This window comes from Crocodylus siamensis, chromosome 4 (genome assembly GCF_052110815.1).
Source record: "Crocodylus siamensis isolate JL-2025a chromosome 4, ASM5211081v1, whole genome shotgun sequence".
NCBI lineage: Eukaryota > Metazoa > Chordata > Crocodylia > Crocodylidae > Crocodylus > Crocodylus siamensis.
In genome coordinates this window covers 198,609,409-198,628,318 of record NC_143398.1, presented here as the reverse complement: position 1 = coordinate 198,628,318, position 18,910 = coordinate 198,609,409, and the positions used below count along the sequence as shown (strand labels likewise).

Genomic DNA, 18,910 nt, shown 5'->3' with positions numbered 1-18,910 from the left:
CTTCTTCCAGTCTTCGGGCACTAGACCAGAGCGCCAGGAGTTTTCAAAGATCCGTGCCAGGGGCTGGGCTATGACGCTCGCCAGCTCCTTGAGTACCCTGGGGTCCAGATTATCAGGGCTGGCTGACTTGAAGGTATCCAGCTTCTCAAGATGTTCCTTCACGAGGTCAGCATTTATGGAGGGTAGGGGATCCCCCTCACCCAGATTTCCCTGTCCCATAGCAGGCATGGGCATCCCGTGTGACTGATGAAAGACTGACGCAAAGTACCTATTTAATAGGTTGGCTTCTTCCTGGGCGTCAGTTGTCAGTTGCCCCATCTCGTTTAGCAGGGGTCCAACATTGCCCTTGCTTTTTCTCCGGCTCCCCACATATCTGAAAAAGGACTTTTTGTTGTCCTTGATGCCTGAAGCTAGTTGGAGTTCAGTTGCAGCCTTGGCTTTCCTGGTTTGGCCCCTGCAGGACCGGACCAGCACGGAGTAATCCTCCTTGGAAGTGAATCCCATCCTCCATCCTTTGTAGGCTTTCCTTTTTAGCCACAGTAGGTCCGCTAGGTCTCTGGATAGCCAGGGGGGCTGCTGTGCCTTCTTGCTGCCTTTCCTCCGTGTTGGAATAGATTTAGCTTGTGCACTGAGGATCGCTTCCTTGAGAAGCAACCACTCTTCTTGAACTCCCATCTCCCTGGGGTCACGGTCCCTGAGGGCCTGACTGACTAGCCTCTTGAGCTTGTCAAAGTTGGCTTTTCTGAAGTCAAGGACTTCTGTGTTGCTGACTGACTTGCCAGCTTTACGGCGGATGGTGAAGGTGATCAGCTCGTGGTCACTGTCACCCAACTTCCCATCAATCACTAGGTCGCCGATTAGGTCGTCCCCTGTAGCCAGTACCAGGTCAAGCAGCGCTTTACCTCTCGTTGGCCCATAGACTTCTTGAGGCAGGTAGAGGTCATCCACGCATGAGAGAAAGCTTTGCACCCGCTCAGATTTAGCTGAGTGATCTTCCCACGAGATGTCCAGGTAATTGAAGTCACCCATGACAACCAAGGTCCTGGAGCAAGCGGCCTCAGTCAGTTCCCGGGCGAACTCCTGGTCAAGCTCGGGACTTTGAGTGGGAGGTCTGTAGTAGACTCCCACCGTTGTGTCTCCTGTGCCGAATTCCCCACGAATTTTTACCCAGAGGGTCTCTAGCTGTCCATGCCGGTCACCAACATCAGCTTGCAGGGACATGTAGCTTTCCTTCTCATAGAGAGCTACACCCCCACCCCTTTTGTCAACATGATCCCTCCTGTACAGTGTATAGCCCTCTATACCCATGGTCCAGTCATGGGTGGAGTCCCACCAGGTCTCTGTTATTCCAATGATGACATAATTCTTTGCACTGAGCAGGAGGATGAGCTCCTCCTGCTTGTGCCCAGGCTCCTGGCATTAGTGTACAGGCAGGTAAGTGTCCCCTTAGGGGCTTTTGACTTGCCCACAGATTGTGCCAGGGCTGGGGCAGGGGTGGGCTCCCTTAAGTGCCCTCTTAAGTGCCTTGGTCCGCTGGCTTTGCAAGGGCCGTTCAGCGGGCCAGCAGGGGCAGTAGTCCCCCCATCCCCCAGTGGGCTTAGTTTAAAGCCTGGTGGAGCAGGTCAGCCAGCCTGGCTGAGAAGAGCCTCCTCCCCAGGGGGGAGAGGTGGAGGCCATCTCTTCCCAGCAGCTCGCTGCCTCTCTCTCCAAAGAGCGGGCTGTGGTCATGGAAGCCAGAGCCTTCCCGATAACACCAGCGCCACAGTCTTTGGTTCACCGTGTGGATCCTCCTCTCCCTCCTCAGCCCATAGCCCAAGACTGGGAGGATCGATGAAAACACCACCTGAGCTCCCAGACCCCTAAGCCCCGCTCCCAACTCCCCGTAGCACCTCATGACCTGGCCGGGGGTGCTCTGAGCCGTGTCATTGGTGCCCACATGAATAAGGAGCATGGGGTAGTGGTCTGTGGGCTGGAGGAGCTGCAGGATCCTCTCCGCAATGTCTCAGATGCAGACCCCCGGGAAGCAGCAGACTTCCTGGGCTAAGGGGTCGGGGCGGCAGATTGCCCCCTCAGTGCCCCGCAGGATGGAGTCTCCCACAACAAACACCTTACGCTTTGTCTTGGGGAGAGTGGGGCCAGTAGCTGCGGTCGAGCCTGGGTTGCCTGCGGGAGCTGGCAACTGCGTGGGCTCTGCTGGGGCTGCAAGAGGTGCGAACCTGTTGCTAAGCTCCGGCGGGGCAGGGGCCTTGGTACGGCGGGCCTTGAGGCCCTTGACCACCTTGGTCCATGCCCCTGACTGGGCAGACCGGGAGGTCCCAGAGTCCTCCTTAGTTGCGGAGGGAGACGGAGCTCTCCCCTGCGGCTCCCGGGGGAGAAGGGCCTGGCAGTAGGAGTCTATCTCCTGCTCACAGTCCCTTATGGCACGCAGTCTCTGGCCTGTGGCCTGGAGATCCTCCAGCTGGCATGCCAGAGACCCCAGTAGGGAGCAGACCCCGCAAGGGGAGGTGGCCATGCTCCTGGGCCCCAGAGGCTGAAAAAGGGACAGGCAGCCCCCGCAGCCAAGAGCCAGGGACTCTGTCTGCGTGGAGCCCGGAACCATGGGCTCCGTCTGGGCGGCCGTCTCTGCGGTGCCCAGTGGAGGGGCCATAGAGCCCGAGGGGACCCTCTGGGTGCGGCGCGTGCCCATCCGTGTCATGCCTCTGGTAGGCTGGCTATGGCTGGGGCTGGCTATGGCTGGGGGGGGTCGCAGGCAGGGTCTTGTGCCCTCCCACGCCCTCCCCTGCGGAAACTCTGTGCTAACTCGATCGCCTGTTTATGCAGCCTGTTTGCGGGGCTCCCTGGGGGGCTGGGCCAAGTAGGGGCCTGGGCGAGGGCTTGGCCCGGCCTGGCACCAGGCAGCGGCCTGCTCCCAGCAAGCGAGGAGTTAACCCCTTCCCACCATGAGCCCGCTCACCTCCGGCTGTGCTGGGGGTTGGCAGGGGGCTCGGCGGCTGCTGAAGGGGTGTCTAGGGGGCTTCGGGGGAGTGGGGGCGCAGCGGGCTTCACCCACGCGTCTCTCACCACTCCAGAGCCTACCTGAGTGTGGTTTTCTTTTTTTGTTTTTTTTTTCCCCCCCCGGTTGGCGGGCCCTTTTAAACTATGCGCATGCACAGTGGGTTATAACTGGACGTTGCACAACTTTAAATTAATATGTTCTGTAATAGATCAGTGACGTAATAACAAAACAATGTTCCCCAGGATGTCACTAAGTGAGGAGTACCTGTATAAATTTTGCATGATTGAGGGAAAAGAATGCATATACATATTTTAGAAATTCCTTAGAAGTGCAATATAATGATTCCACGCATGCCCTGAACTTCTTCCCCGCCACACTTTTTTTTGTCTTCATGGACTGGATACCAGTGTTTCCAAGTATTGGCTTGTCTAATAAGGCACTTGTACCACATCTATCACTGTGCTTTCTGGATGCCATTGTGTTTTAAGCAAAATAAGTTTCAGATCATCTCTTCCAGTAGGACTGTGGACTGCAAGTGAATGTATCCAGGCTAATTCTGTATAAGTGCAGATCCCCACCAAAATCAGCCTTGCTTTATGGAGGACAGGGTTCTGTCCCATGAAAAGTCACACTTACAGGACTGGGGCCTACATAACTAAAGCAAGTACTACAGAATACCCCATAGGGACCCAACACTACTGAGTCTCTTGTACTTTTTATTGCTGTCTGTAAACAGAAAAATCCCCAGAACATCGTATGTAAAACAATTCTCTAAATGCTATTAAATGGGGTCAAACTGGTTCTAATTAATGTATCTATTCTTGTGAAGCAGAGCAAATCTAAACTTTTCCATGGAAGCTCTAAACAGCCCAGTAAATAGCTATATTACCCTTAGTCATATAAACAGTTACTCAATGTTTCACTATGAAAGTTTGTCATGAATAATGAAACTAGCTAAGCTGGAACCTTTTTTTTTTATCGGTCCAAAAATGTTCAATTGACAATCTTAATTTTTTTTCATAGTTTCTATGCATCTTTCTACTTCTTGGTCATGGATGGGAATTTCAGGACTGAAATACTGTTAGAAAAGTTGTCTTTGTTGTATTGCTTATCCAGAGAAATCTGGAAATCTCCCTCATACAGTCTTGAGAGATTTCTAGTCTGATGTCTGGACCAGATATGCTTTGGGTATACAGCTGAATCTTTTGGCTTCTGAATAAGTTTGACTCTCTGGATGTTTAATACGAGTTCACTGTTAGGTACCTAGATTCTATTATGTTCATATACACAGTTTTCTTCTGTTGATTCCTGAAATATTTGAACCTTAGAATGGTATAGTGTATATCTGTCTTATTGATTAAGCTTTAAAAAAAAGTTTTTTCCATCTCTGAATGACTCCAAAGAATTCCAAATATTCTACACTGATGTTTGTTAGCATGTCTCTTTAATAGAGCTGTGCACCATAGAGGCCATAAATAATGCACAGCTGCTAACCATCATAATTAGAATGCCTGCTGAGAAAGGACTGCTATAAACCAGTGGGATGACAGTGACTAACATTTGAATACAATGGCTCAGAGGGCTGAATAGCTCCCAGGGACTGGGGTGCACAGAGTGTTTAATTGTACTCTAGTTCAATGGATAAGATTCAGGTCAGGTTACCATTGACCAATAGTCATTGCTTTCTGTTGGCTGTTTGATAATCTTGTGATATGATGGTCTCACTTGAATTATGAGGTCCCAGTCAACCTGTGCTTATGTTGAAAAAAAAATTCCATAACAATTGGTGTTAATTGGCTTCCTAATTAGTAAGAACTCTAGGAAAGAATCACACAGCCATCCCTAGAAAGATTCTCTTGAGGTCAGGTTCAAGAAGTATTGGTCAGAATAGTGCCAGGAACCTACCACTACCACTGTCCAAGCCATATTCATTTTGTGAAAAAAACCCATATTACTTCCACAATGTAAGCACTAAATTCACTGTATACAATTAACTAAAGACTCCTTTTGTTGCCCTTTAAAGAAATTATAGGCCAGTCAGTCTCACCTTCATCCTTGGGAAAATCTTTGAAAAGATTATTAAGGATCATCTTTGTGCAGGTCCAGTAGGAAAAATAATGCAGTAGGGAAACCTGCATGGATTCATAGCAGGCAGATCATGCCTAACTAATCTGGTTTCATTTTATGGCCAGGTCACAAAATGCTTATACTCAGGAGTAAAAGATGTCCTTTTCTTGGACTTTAGGAAGGCCTTTGATATGGTATCTCATCCCATTCTCATAAATAAATTAAGAGTCTGTGACTTAGATGTGTACACAGTCCAGAGGGTAGCAAATTGGCTTGGCGGTCGCACCCAGAGAGTGGTAGCAGACATGTTGGTATCAACCTGGAAGGATGTGGGTAGTGGGGTCCTGTAGGGCTTGGTCCTTGGACCTGTACTCTTCAATGTCTCCATCAGTGGGCGTGAAGTGTACTCTGTCCAGGTTTGCAGATGATACTAAATTGTGGGGTGAAGTGAACATACTGGAGGGTAGAGAACAGTTGCAGGTGGACCTGGACAGGTTGGAAAACTCAGTAGTATACAGTTCAACAAGGACAAATGCTGAGTGCTGCACCTAGGGTGAAAAAATATCCAGCACACTTATTGGCTTGGAAATGACCCTCTCAGCAGCACAGAAGTGGAAAGGCGTCTTGGAGTCACAGAGGACTCCAAGATGAGTGTTAGCCTATGGGGATGACCTGGTGGGGGAGGTGCTAGTACAAGGGAGACTAGGGGACAGTGATCATGAAATGGTCCAGTTTGCTATTCAGAGGAAGGTGGAGAGGGTAACTAGCACAGTGCAAATGCTTGACTTTAGGAAAGCCAACTTTGATGTGCTCAGGGCAGTAGTCAGAGAGGCACTTGGAGCCCAGGGGGTAGCTAGTATGGGGGTCCAGGAAAGGTGCTCCTTCCTCAAGAAGGCTATCCTTGGGGCACAGCAGGACGCAATTCCTCTGCACAGGAAGGTGGGAAAAGGGTCCAAGAAACCTTCATGGCTGAACACAGATATCCAGGCTGGCCTGAGGGCAAAGAAAAAAGTGTACTGGCGGTGGAAGCAGGGGGCAGGGACAAAGGAGGAGTACACCTCCCAGACCCGAGCTTGTAGGGATTTGGTGACGAAGGCTAAAGCAGCACTGGAGCTTAGATTAGCTTCTGAGATTAAGGATAACAAAAAGTCCTTCTTCAAGTATATAGGTAGCAAGAAGAAGTCTCAGGGTAACACTGGACCCCTACGAGGCAGGGCAGGGCAGTTGGTGATGGACACACGAGAGAAGGTAGAACTCTTTAACAAGTTCTTTGCCTTCGTGTTCCTGTCTGCTGACAATGAGGTGCTCTCAGGTGACAGCGTAGAGAGGCCCGGGAAGGATGCGAGTCCTCCAACTGTTAGTTCAGACCTAGTTAAGGATTACCTGGAGGGCTTAGATGTGTCCAAATCAGCAGGCCCGGATGACCTTCATCCGTGGGTGCTGAGGGAATTGGCTGGTGTCATAGCAGAGCCATTGGCACAGCTGTTCGAGGACTCCTGGTGCTCGGGCCAAGTCCCTGAGGACCGGAAAAGGGCCAATGTGGTCCCTATTTTCAAGAAGGGAAGGAAGGAAGAGCCTGGCAACTACAGGCCAGTCAGTCTTACTTCTATCCTGGGGAAGGTCTTTGAAAAAATTATCAAGGGCCACATTTGTGAAAGCCCTGCAGGGGAAGTGATGTTGAGGGGTAACCAGCATGGGTTTGTGCAAAGCCAAACCTGCCTGACTAACCTGGTCTCTTTCTATGACCAGGTAACAAAGAGCTTAGATGTGAAGGAGGAAGTCGACATCATCTTCTTGGACTTCCAGAAGGCCTTCGACACAGTGTCCCACCCAATTCTGGTGGGCAAGCTGAGGGACTGTGGCATTGATGAATGTACGGTCACATGGGTGGCAAACTGGCTCCAGGGGTGCACCCAGAGGGTGGTGGTGGTGGACGGGTCAATATCGACCTGGGAGGGTGTGGGCAACGGAGTTCCCCAGGGCTCAGTCCTTGGGCTGGTGCTATTCAACATCTTCATTAGCGACCTGGACGAGGGTGCCAACTGCACCCTGTCATGCATCAACAGGGGCATCACTAACAGGTACAGAGAGGTCTTGCTCCCCCTCTATGCGGCGCTGGTCAGGCCACAGCTGGAGTACTGTGTCCAGTTCTGGGCACCACACTTCAAGAAGGATGTGGAGAACCTGGAGAGGGTCCAGAGAAGGCCACTTGTATGGTTGAGGGCCTCCATGGCCAGCCCTATGAGGAGAAGCTGAGGGACCTGAATCTCTTCAGTCTCCACAAGAGGAGACTGAGGGGAGATCTTGTGGCTGCCTACAACCTTATCAGGGGCCAGCAGCAGGGACTCGGGGATAGTCTGTTCACCAGGGCCCCCCTTGGAGTCACCAGGAACAATGGCCACAAGCTGAGGGAGGATAGGTTTAGGTTACATATCAGGAAGAACTACTTCACTGTAAGGGTGGTCAGAGCCTGGAATAGGCTTCCCAGAAAGGTGATGCTCTCACCTTCCCTGGAGATCTTCAAGAGGTGACTGGATAGGCACCTGGCTGGGGTCTTATGACCCCTGCTACCCCCAGTGCTCCTTCCTGCCCACAGCAGGGGGTCGGACTAGATGATCTGTCTAGGTCCCTTCCGACTCATTGATTCTATGATTCTATGAGCATGAGTCATCAGTGTGACAAAATCATCAGCAAAGCTAACCGCACTTTATCATGCATCAGCAGATGCATGACAAATAGAACCAAGGAGGTGATACTTCTCCTCTATGTGGCATTGGTCAGACCACAGTTGGAGTACTGCATCCAGTTTTGGGTGCCATACTTTAAGAAGGATGTGGATAATCTCGAGAGGGTCCAGAGGAAGGCCGCTTGTATGGTTAAAGGTTTACAGGCCAAGCCCTATGAGGAGAGACTGAGGGACCTGGACCTCTTCAGCCTCTGGAAGAGAAGGCTGAGAGGTGATCTTGTGGCTGTCTACAAATTCATTAGGAGGGTGCAGCAAGGAATTGGAGATGCTGTGTTCAACAGGGTGCCTCTTGGGGTAGCAAGGAACAATGGTCACAAACTAACTGAGAGCAGATTCAGGAAAAATTTCTTCATGGTAAGGGTGTCCAAAACTTGGAATGGGCTTCTAAGGGAAGTGGTGCTCTCTTGGGGGTCCTACCTACCTTGGGGGTCTTTAAGAGAAGGCTGGATAGGCATCTGGCTGAGGTCACCTGACCCCAGCACTCTTTCTTGCTCAGGCAGGGGGTCAGACTTCATGATTTGTTGGGGTCCCTTCTGACCCTAGCATCTATGAATCTATGAAAATTACATCTCCATAGGTCACAAGAGACACCTTAAAGAATCTGATTTCTGGAGTGCTAAGCACCCACCCTCTGACTATCAGGTCCTTTTATAAGGCACCTCAAGTTAGAAGGCCAAACTCAGGTCACTTTTTCAAATATTGGTCCTGTCCTTCAATGGCCCCAACAAATCATTTCAATGAGCAAATCAGAGTTCCTAATGTGATGTATGGCTTTTACAGTGCTCTTGCATTAACCCTTATGAAAATAAACCAGAATTTTTAACTTACTTTTTAAAATCTTCACCCAGATTTTCAGTCCTTTTTTACTCTTTTTCTATTTTCTCAACAGCAACAACAATAACAAAATCAAAGCTAGTTTCCATATAGTGCCAATTAAGCTATTTATATTTCTTCTTTTGAAAACTGCTCCCAGTATAAGCAAGAAGAAATCAATAGGACTTAGGTGCCTGAGGCATGTATGTGCTTCTGAAAAACATTTACCTGTTCATTAAATGTGGTAGCATACTGGGCAAACAGAACAATGCAAAGACACAATATAGTTAAAAATTTCAGACAAGATTCTAAGGCTAGGAATAGAAGTTACACATAAACCAGTTTAAGTGATCAGAAACTGGGTTAAGCCTGTAACAACAGAAGTTCAGTGCACATAAACGGCTTTTAAAATGGCCAAAACTGATTTAAGATAAATTTGGTTGAATGTAGTATCAGACATAACTGATTTAGGTCAAACCAGTTTAAGGAACTTCTATCCCAAGCCCCTTCCTGGTTTAAGTTACATCATAGTCCCCCAGCATCCCAGGATATTTTTCAGCCCTGGGCTTCTGTGCCCCTTCCAGACAGAGCCCAACTGGGGTTCATGCTGGTGGGAGAGGGGAGGGAGGGGGGTCTAAACCCCTTGACTCCACCCTTTGGCTCAGGGGGCTGGCATCTGGCCACACCCCCACTGCTTGAGTAGCAAGCAGGGCGAAGAGGGAGGGAGCGGGATTTAAACCTCCCTCCCCCTCCTTCACTTCAGGGGCCAGCATCTAGCCATGCCCCCACCCCTGCCACTTGAGGGGCAAGTAAGGAAAAGCCTGGCAGGGGCTGCTTCCCCCCTCTCCCTCCAGGCACACTCTGGCAGTAGAATATGCAGGCAATGGTGGGAGTTTAAGCCCCTCCCCAATTATACTCAGTGGCCTGCTGGGGCCTGCTCACACCTCCCACCAGTTCGAGCAGGGAGGGCAGGAAAACCCTGGAAGGCTTCTCTCCAAGCTTCCCTCCAGCCTTACTGTCATTGCTAAAAGGAAGGGAGGGCTTGCTCTAGCTCCCACCAGCTTCTGGCCTGAGCCACTATAGTCATGTGACTGCAATTCCTGAATCAGAAGTGAATGTCTATTCACTTGCTTCTTGGTTCAATCTACACAGTTTAGACTAACCTGCAAAGATTAAATCGATTCAGGCTCAGAATTTTTTAATGTCTGTACTTAGCCAAACTGATGAAACATCTCCACAAATATGAAAGTATGAAGAATTATGCCTTCTCTCCTGATCAAGGAAGAGTTAAGGCATGGTGGAATATTGGGACCCTAAATTTCATCCATATATGGAAGCATGTTGAATTTGAATGGGGGATTATGTGCACACACCAGTGATAAGAATAGACTGACATTTCTTTGCATTTTCCTATCTCTAGTCTCACTGAGCCATACTCATCCATGTTACTGATGCACAGACCTAGGAGGGCTTAGATATTAGGGGCAAATGCTTAACCAGATCTAGGATACAACCCTGCATCAATTAATATCTGATTCCCACTTATTTCAGCTCATATAGGATTGAGCCTGAAAAGTCTGAAAATTTGGCTTATGAGTCTTCTAGGACTGGACTCTTGGTAAATTAGATTTCTATTTGCTGCTGGGCCAGAAATACTGCAAGGAAATCTTTTTAGCATTCTGGGACATCTACTTGGACTTTCTGCAGAACCAGATTATATTGATTGTCTGCTTAAAAATATAAAAAAGGTCAAGAGAAATTCAAAATGTCAGACTGGGGTCCAGTTTGAGTTCTGCATGAAGGTTTGAGATTGTTTTTTCGTATTATATCCAAACTAATTTATCAGTCCTTAAATCACAGCCACAGCACATAATTCAACCCTAAATAGATACAATAGACACCGAATAATCTTTATAAAAACAGCATATAAAAGACATAAAGCTGTTTTGGGTTGGTTTTCATGTAAGAAAAATACTGGTATGCATTGAAAAACCATCTAGATTACCTCCAAAAAACCCAGAGCAATATTACTTTTAGCCTACAGTATGCTTTTTTAGAATAAAAAGTGCTAAGTTTGACAGTTTCCAGGGTAGTGAGGACATGCCACTAATCATAGGGTAAAAATTCTGCTCCCTTAAAAGCCAAACTAACATCAGAACATTCAAAGCAGTTAATTCAGATTTCTTGTAGTGTGGCAGACTAGAATTTGTTCTAATATTTTATATAAATGTGTCAGACATGACAATCAAGCATTTAAAAATGTGCTTCTGTGACATGACAATCAAGCAGTTGAAAATATGATTCTATACTGTATAGGAAAGAATAGCTCTGTACACTGAACAAGAAAAATCTCCCTTCATAGTTACCTGACCTGCAAAATCCTTTCAAAGAACTATTCTTATCATTAAAGTATGAAAATTAGTATTATTAAAGTATTAATTTAAAGGCCTGATCCTTGTGCTCATGATTGTCAATGGTATTATCCATGGGATCAAAATAAAGCATTAAGTCATGACAGTAGGACAAGTACATAATACACATGATATTGCAAATGTTGTATGTACAACATACAGTAATAATGAAATTAAATATACTGATTTGTAATTTTTTTACTCTTTCTACAACAGAAGATTTGTAGAACAGAACTCCTCACACCATCATAAGTAAGTACCATGTATTATCAAAGGCATAAAATGGTTTCAGTAATATTATTTATACTTTATATATTCCTTTAAATTGATTATCAGTTAATTACCATCCAGTTGTCAAACTGTCGTGCTGTTGTGGAAGGCATGAGTACTAATCTTGATAACTGATAATGCATTTTGTGCGTGCAATTTCCAAAATTAGCTTTTAAAATCATCCCTGATGTATGTGCTCTTATTTTCTAGTCTTGTCTTACAGTGAACCAGACAGTGTCCATATGGCCAGAGGAAAACAGGTCCTGACACAACCAGAAGGGGCACTTGCCTTCAACCCTTCATGATGATCTTTCATGGAAATAGGTTCCAAAAGAATGACGATCACGATGAGTCTGTGACTCTGTGTTTGGTGGAAGTCAGACCAATTACATGTACCTTGTCCCTACCAGCTCCACAGAGAATTCCTGGGAAAGATAATATATCCTAGAGACCTCTTGCATTTCCAGCATAGTTCTTTTCTATGGTGAAGAATCTTTTTTTTTTTTTTAAGGGGGCTAACAGTTCTCTCTTGTAAATATTGTTCCACTCAGAGCTGGAGATGAATTTATAGCCTGCGCCCTGAGGACTTCCTCATAGATATCCTTATCATTCTTCTGAGTTCTCTGGTTTCTGGGGCTTTGGACCAGGCCCAATTCATTCCTCAAGAGTGGAACAGGAACTTGGTTTTGACAAAAGGCTTCAGTAGCAAATATTAAAAGATATTATTGTTTTGCATTTCTTCCTCTATTTCTGCTTCTTACATTTCAGTTCCCTTTGGATCACTTTCACTAAGATGGACATGATAACTTATATTATAAACATAATATTACAGTAGTATAAACGTGATGCTCTAGCCATGATGATTCATAAATTATGTGAGAGGCAAGGATTTCTTAGGGTGATATCTTTTATTAGACCAACTGCATAGCTGGGATAGACAAGCTTTCAAAATCAAGACATTCTTTATCAGGTCTGATTAGTACAAATCAGCTCTGCAATTGGTCTACTAAAAGAAACTACTATAAGAAATCCTTGCCTCTGTTGTAAACAAAGATATTTATGGAAAGGGTGGTTTCTTTTATTGCTGGGGATGTGCAGACACGCGTGTTTGTGTTGCACTGCATATACCTGGAGGGATGTGTGTGTGAGAAGGAGTGCATAATGTTAAAATGTACCTCACACATCCTGCTTATTTATGTACTAGGACAGGGGTACTCAACCTCTGGCCCATGGACCAAATGCAGCCCATGGAGCCATTGCATCTGGCCCAGGGGGATTCCCCACGAAATTTGGCGGCAGGAGAGTGGTGGCCGTTAGATGGCCACCCTCCCCCCATACAAATTTCCTAAATCCCAACCCCACATGGCCTAGCTGGTCTGTGGGGCAAAGCCATGCCCCCTCCCCCTGCAGCTATATCAGGGCTATGCCATCCACCCTTCCCCCCCAGGCAGGGCTGGTCATGTTCCTTTCCCCCTACAGGGTCGGGTTGGGGCTGGGCCATGTCTGTTCCCCCTGTGGCACCAGTTCATGGCCAGGCCACACCCTGTATTGCCAGGCCCATGTCTCCTTTCCCTGGGCAGGGTCAGGTTGGGGCCAGGCCACACCTCCTTCCCCTTGCAGGGAAGAGTCATGCTCTTTTCTCCTTGTGTGGGGCTGGGTTGCCACCCAACCCTCTTCCATGTGTCTGGATGGTCCTGCTGCACCTATCCTGAGCGCTGAATGTGGACCACTGGCCAGATCTGACCTATGGACTGACTGGGCGCTACCCATCCAGCCCTACCAAGAAAAAAAGGTTGAGCACCACTGTATTAGAGAAAACCTCTTGCTACTCTCAATGTCCCCCTATAGAGCACAGAGGGAGTCTCATTACCTTAGGATAGTTAATTTTAGAGAGGGAGTGTATATTGAGTTCCTGTTCCGCATCGTTATTCCCAGGTGTGTTATTTAGCTGTAATAGATCTTCCTCTGAAAACCACTTTATTCCATTGTCTCTGGCTGCAAACTTGCTGTATTTTCATGGTATCTGAAAGTGCTTATCTTTGGAAAAGTGATGCAATTTATATCTAGATCATGGATGGCACATTCCCTTAATTACAACAGCAGAAACTCAGTATGGACTTCAGCTAAGATGATCCCAGCTGGGAATCTAGCCCTGAATACTCATACTTGGTACATGTACAGCACATGGTCTCTTAGCTGTGTACATTAATCCCCATCTGTCAAGATGGAATGGTGCCTGCTCTCAAGTTGGTTGGATTCTTGCCCTAGAGCACAGGTGCCTGGCAATGATGTGTTTATATGGTCAGCCTGTAAACACTGTGAGTGACATTTCCTCTGCAGGAGGTTCTTCCGGTGTGCCAGCAGTGAAGCATAAGCACCATGTCTGGAAGGCACTGGGTAGCTGGAGAGAGAAAAGTGACTAATGTGGGTGGTCATCTTAGCTCCCTATGCCTGTCTTACATTCTCTGGGATTTAGACAGATACAAATGTATTTTGCAGAAATGTAATGTATATTAAATCTTCCAAGGACAATAGGCATTCTGTCTTGTTAATTCCTGAATATGGGAATGCATACGGTTTATCCCTGAAACACTTATGTCAAGGTGATCAGCTCTCCCCATGTATATTAGGGCTGTGTGAAGCTTAGGTCGCTGATTCAATTCAGCAGAGATGTGGCAGAGGCTGATTCTCCGAATCCGAATTGAATCAGGAGACCCTTTAATCTCTCTGAATTGAATTGGAACCCTCTGAATCAATTCAGAGAGATTTGGAAAGATTCAATGATTTGGCCATAGACACAGCTTTAAATGTTTTTTCTACATACCTCAAAGTACCAGGCAGCTTGTGAATGCTGAGATGCTTTGGCAGATGGATCATCCCATGGAAGTGTGGGGGATTCGCAGTGTGCTTGGCAGCAGGTGTGGAAGTGGACCAGAAGCACTTTCGGGTCCTCTGGGAAGCTCGCAGGGGATCTCCCCCCACCTCTCAGCTTGCCAATTGGTACCTCCTGTGTCTGGGGGGGCACATTGGGCCCCCCCATGGCCAATTGCAGAGCTGGGGGGCTGTAGGGTGGCTCCCTGAATGCTCGGTGGTGGATCCAGAAGTGGACTGGAAGTACTTCCAGTCCACTTCTGGGTTTGCTGCCAAGCATGCGGTGTCCCCCCACCCCCCAACTCCTGTGGGATGCTCCATCTGCCCCACTATTGCAGCATTCATGAGCTGTGCCTGGTACCTCAAAGTATGTAGAAAAAACATTTATAACAATGTGTCTATGGCCGAATCGCTGATTCTCCAAATCAGCATTGAATCTTCAGATCCGAATCAACGAATTGAATCACTGTCCCTAATTCAGGCCGAATCTGAATCTGAATTGAATACGGCCTGTTTTGCACACCCCTAATGCATATGTCCTTCTGTGCCTAAATTATTGTCCATTGTTATATCCGAACATCCTGTTATTTGTATATACAGCAGTGCTTCTGTAAGTACTTAAAGATGTGAGTAACTCATCTGGGGAGATTGACAGCACTATTTACATACAAATGTTTGCAGGATTGCAACCCAGTTCAGGAGCTTGTAGACTGTATTTGGATATTTGAGGCACTGTCAGTATACCATTTTCTCAAAGCAGGCTGCCTTCATGTTTGAAGATGGTATAATTGGGACTGATTTTATAGCAACACTGTTTTGCCAGTTATTGATTTCTCTCTAACTTTGCTTTATCTGTCAGAAGATATTAACCAGATCATTCCAGCCCATCTTGAGGAACACCAACACTCTAATGATTTATATGACAGATACTTATATCAGTCTGATTTTTGTTTAGCTTCAAATGCTGAGGCAGTCATTGTATGGCTCTCTAGTGAAATCCATTCTTCTGCAAACCAAGGATTTGCTTTTTTCTGGTGCAGCATGTTGTTGGGTATTTAATAAAGGTGTCAATTAGTTTTTTGTCAGTGATGTTTTTGTCTATTGAATTTTGTAGCACAAGTCCATCTTGGTTTAGAGTTCATCTTTCTTTAGAGATGCAGTTTATTGGTTTTAGATCCTATGGTTATAGAGTCACTGCACTTTAACCTGAAATCTTTAAGAATCTACAGCATTGTTATACCTCAGTTACAGGGATACTTGCAAGAACATGAGAGAGGTTCTCTTAATGGCTTATGTTAACATTTTTGCACATTTCATTCATTTGCTATTGTCTGAGTCTTTACACAAAGAGCTTCAGGCTTCTGGTAACTCTCCTAATGGTGGGCATAGTTAGATGTGCATATGAATGCAAAATAATAAACTCTGGTGCATATTGTGCCAGAGTTTAATTGTCCCCGAGTGCCATGTTTACACATGCACTCAGGACCGCAGCATGTTGAGTTGGGTTGGAGCGGCATCAGCAGTCAGGGGCTGGCGTGTCAGCCTGCCAGCCTGGGGATTCTCCAACCCAGCTCAGTATGCTGTAGTGGCGCTGGCTTGGGCATGAGGGTGTTCCAGTGCAGGACTAGCTGGAAGGAAGCTGTTAGTGTCTACATGTGCAGTGTTGCAGACTAAAAAAAATGCACATGTAAAATGTGGAGTATTTACAAGTACTACTCAGCTGTGGCGTTTATTCATTTCCGGTGGCCTAATAGGGCCACACATGTAGACACCAAGATGTTTACTGTAGCGTTAATTAGGCAACTCAGCAGCAAATGTTTCATGTAGATGTGCTGTGCCCATCTCAGCTTGGACAGTTACTTTTGAATGGCTCGTGGCCTTGTGACCCAAGTTTGGACACTTGTGGTTCCTGGCACAACTGAGCTGATCACCTAAAGGAGCTTCCTGTTGCTTGCCTACCATGCTTTGGTCTTAAAAGGAAATGAGGGAAGTTTTTTGTATGTCATCAACTCCCTTGGGCATGCTCTGTATGGATCCTTCTTGGAGCTCGTCCTCCCCTATACTTCTTCCATGAGGCAACTTTCAGATGGATAGTAGTGCACCTGCTGGGCTGGACTTATATCCACCTAGGACTGCTCTATGACCCCAGCTGTGTTGACTTCCTTCCCAGGATGGGGATGATTGACTGGCTATGAAGTTACTGGATTCTTGAAATTTGGAGAGGTGGCTTCTTGGCCCTGCTCCATAACCAAAACACAAACCCAAATCCTCTGTATGGACTGTTTTTGTCCTGAGACCACAGTCCATCCCCCAAGACTGCCCAGCCTGGCAGGGCCAGCACTTGGCCTTGCTGCAGATTGGGTCTTTCCTTCAGGCTCTCTGGAGGCTCCCGGGCTCCTTGCCTTGGTAACTGGAGGAGTGTGAGGTGGGTGTCTCCAAACATGGAGCCAAAGAGAAGAAGAAAAAAAAGAAACACAAAACCAGGAGGTTGCTCCCATCCTCCTACTCACATGGACCTTTGGGTTTGCCAGGGTCCCCCAATCCTTGGCTCATCCTCCTCAGGGTTGGTGTTGTCCTCACGGTGGGGGCAACACCCCTCTGGGTAACCCTTCCATGCGTGCCTGGGTTTGCATGCCCGGACGCGCTATCTGGGAATTTGCACCTGCTGTGCCACTACTCCCTGTCTCACCATCCCGTGATTGTAGTTGTAGCCAATTTCTGGTGCTGGCAGATGACATCAAGTGCTGGTGTCCCCTCAGCTGTACTGACAGCATGCTCAAAAACTATGTGGGTGGTGCTGGCCACCCCTCCACACCTCCAGCTGCTGCACCTGTGGCAGCTAAGTTGACTCCATTTTTGGCCCTTCTCAAGCCACTTGCTGGGGCTTCTGGCACTCTTATGCCCCTCCATCCCCAGCATTAGGGTTTCCAACCCCCTGAGCCTGTCACTGTGTGACACGTGCCTTCTGTTTACTATGTAATACAATAGAGTGTTATCCTACAAATACACACTTCCTGTCACCTGTATAATAAGCTCCTGTGATTTTTATTTTCCCATTTACATATGCAGCTCAGAGATGTGTTTGTTCTGAAGACTGTGTTAGTTCTACCTGAACAGTAAGCTTGCTTTTTGATATACTGATTTTAATATTAGAATCAGAAAGAAAACAGAAACTTTAACAGGGACAAAACTTCTTTTAAAGGCATTTACTTAAATATAAGATGACTCTGAATGTAAGACGATCCCCCAATAATTATATTCTTTATGTAACCTGGGCGGTACTCCAAGAGGTACCCCCTCTCCAATTGAAGGGATCAAAGCAGGTGCGTTGTGGGAGATGTAGGGACTCTCCTCCCCTATAGAGCAGAGCCAGACCACCAATGGGGACTTAACCATATATCTTTTAATACTGGAAACATAACAGATATAAATCAGAGGGTATAGTGGACACTACAATGCCCCAAGGGTGCAGGATTCAACAAAGGTTAGACACTTACAATCATCGACAAAAACAGGGTTAACAAAATATAAGACACAAACAGCAGAACAAACAATATGGGTTGGTGAACTATAAAAAGGCACAAAATGTACAAATGTCCAATGACAAGGAAACATACCTGGAGGGGGAGAAACGGGGGAGAACACAATGGCCCCTTTCCACTGCAAGAAAATTTGCTTCTTGTTATCTCACTCACCCCAAGTCACCTCTGCTGAGACTTGTACCCAGATCTCCCATGTGGTAGGCAGGAACACTGCCACACAGCAACCACTGGTAGCACTGCTTCAGCCTTCTCAGAAACATCTTATTGGAGGTATGGGTTGGGGCTATGGGGATGGAAGAAGCTCCAGGTCCTGGGCATGATCTAAAACTGCACCCTCCCAGGATAGGGATGCCTAGTGGGGCTGCTGGTGGTGCAGCAGCCCTATGAAATGCCAGGACCACAAATCTCCCTGGTGAAAAGTGGGTAGGGGAAGCCTAATAACCTCCAGCCTCTGCATAGTCCTAGCTGGGTAATACCCAGACCTGTCAGAGCATGGAGAGGCCTGTGGCTCAGTTGTTCCAGTGCAGTTGTGAGGGTACAAGCAGGTATGCAGCTTAGACCTGACCCAAGGGACCTTGACTGGCCAGGATCCAGTGAGGGGCCAAAGGGCCAGGGACCCACCATGAGGGATGCCCAGAGATCAAGAGGCTTGGGAACCCGGCTGGCCTGAGATGGGGCCAGGGCCTAAGGGGGAGCCGAAGGTCCCAGAGAGGGGACCACAGCTAATGGGGTGAAGGGTACTGCTGAGTTTAGCTGCCTAGGATGCCATCTGTGAGGCTTGGGCCACAGTGTAGGGATGTAACACAGCTGTGGATATTCCCCTAAACACAGGGGTTCAAAATGGGCAGCCTCTCACCTGAGTAACATTGTAATCAGTTATCATCAAGGCATGGCAGGTTAGAGAGGTGCGTGGTTAGCCCAGAGACAGGTGGGTGGGCCAACATGAAACTGGCTCCAGGAAGGCCTCCTGTTATGCTACACTTGTGGTAGGTTCCCATTAGTTTGTTAGCCCAGTATGGGCCACATGTTTTATAGTCATGCTCAGTGTTGACTGCATTTAATCAATGTCATAGTAGGTTTCCATTACTGAGCACATGCTGCTTTTGGCAGCAGTTCAGTTATAGACACTGTAATTGATGAGGTTTCCTTCTATGTACATATAGGACAAGAAGTTTTTCTTACCATGCCAATTGGA

General features: G+C 47.1%; 1 long non-coding RNA gene across 3 annotated transcripts in view; it reads right to left on the bottom strand.

Moving 5' to 3' along the window:
- The window catches only part of LOC149867404 (uncharacterized), a 115,780-nt gene extending 97,777 nt beyond the window's left edge, over positions 1-18,003 (bottom strand). For all 3 annotated transcript variants that reach the window (XR_016442030.1, XR_016442031.1, XR_016442029.1), the window contains exon 1: positions 17,869-18,003. This is a non-coding gene — a long non-coding RNA (uncharacterized LOC149867404). The remainder of the gene's footprint in view (positions 1-17,868) is intronic.
- Between the last annotated feature and the right edge of the window lie 907 nt (positions 18,004-18,910).